The sequence below is a fragment of the Bombus pyrosoma genome, unplaced genomic scaffold, assembly GCF_014825855.1.
Source record: "Bombus pyrosoma isolate SC7728 unplaced genomic scaffold, ASM1482585v1 HiC_scaffold_4725, whole genome shotgun sequence".
NCBI classification, from domain to species: domain Eukaryota; kingdom Metazoa; phylum Arthropoda; class Insecta; order Hymenoptera; family Apidae; genus Bombus; species Bombus pyrosoma.
The window spans coordinates 1,296,869-1,298,686 of NW_025219985.1; positions in this window are offsets into that span (position 1 = coordinate 1,296,869).

Sequence of the window (1,818 nt, forward strand, 5' to 3'; positions counted from 1 at the left end):
TCGTAATACCACATAACGTTATACGTTATAGCGTATTTCCATATAACGTTATACGTGATATCGTAATACCACATAACGTTATACGTTATATCGTAGTGCTATATAACGATATACGTTATATCCCAATACTACATTACGTTATACGTCATATCGTAATACCACATAACGTTATACGTTATAACGTAATTCTATATAACGTTATACGTCTTATCGTAATACCACATAACGTTATACGTTATATCGTAGTACCACATAACGTTATACGTTACATCGTAATACCACACAACGGTATACGTTATATCGTATTGCTATATGACGTTATACGTTGTATCGTAATACCACATAACGTTATACGTTATAACGTAATACTATGTAACGTTATACGTCATATCGTAACAACACATAACGTTATACGTTATATCGTATTGCTGTATGACGTTATACGTCATATCGTAATACCACATAACGTTATACGTTACATTGTATTGCTATATGACGTTATACGTTGTATCGTAATACCACATAACGTTGTACGTTATAACGTAATACTATGTAACGTTATACGTCATATCGTAACAACACATAACGTTATACGTTATATCGCATTGCTGTATGACGTTATACGTCATATCGTAATACCACATAACGTTATACGTTATAACGTAATTCTATATAACGTTATACGTCTTATCGTAATACCACATAACGTTATACGTTATATCGTAGTACCACATAACGTTATACGTTACATCGTAATACCACACAACGGTATACGTTATATCGTATTGCTATGTGACGATATAAGTTATATCCTATTACTACATTACGATATACGTCATATCGTAATACCACATAACGTTATACGTTATATCATAATACCACATAACGTTATACGTTACATCGTAACACCACATAACGTTATACGTTATAACGTAATACTATATAACGATATACGTTACATCGTAATACCACATAACGTTATACGTTACATCGTATTGCTATATGACGATATACGCTATATCCTAATACTACATTACGTTATACGTCATATCGTAGTACCACATAACGTTATACGTTATATCGTATTGCTATAGGACGATATACGTTATATCCTAATACTACATTACGATATATGTCATATCGTAATACCACATAACGTTATACGTTATAACGTAATTCTATATAACGTTATACGTCTTATCGTAATACCACATAACGTTATACGTTATATCGTAATACCACATAACGTTATACGTTACATCGTAACACCGCATAACGTTATACGTTAGAACGTAATACTATATAACGATATACGTTACATCGTAATACCACATAACGTTATACGTTATAACGTAATTCTATATAACGTTATACGTCTTATCTTAACACCACATAAAGTTATACGTTATATCGGAGTACCAGATAACGTTATACGTTGTATCGTAGAACCACATAACGTTATACGTTATATCCTAAAACTACATTACGTTATACGTCATATCGTACTACCACATAACGTTATACATTATAACGTATTACTATGTAACGTTATATGTCATATCGTAACAACACATAACGTTATACGTTATATCGTATTGCTATATGTCGTTATAAGCTAGATCGTAATACTATATAACGTTATACGTCATATCGTAACACCACATAGCGTTGTACGTTATAACGTATTACTATGTAACGTTATATGTCATATCGTAACAACACATAACGTTATACGTTATATCGTAATGCCACATAACGTTATACGTTGTATCCTAATACTACATTACGTTATAAGTCATAACGTAATACCACAAAACG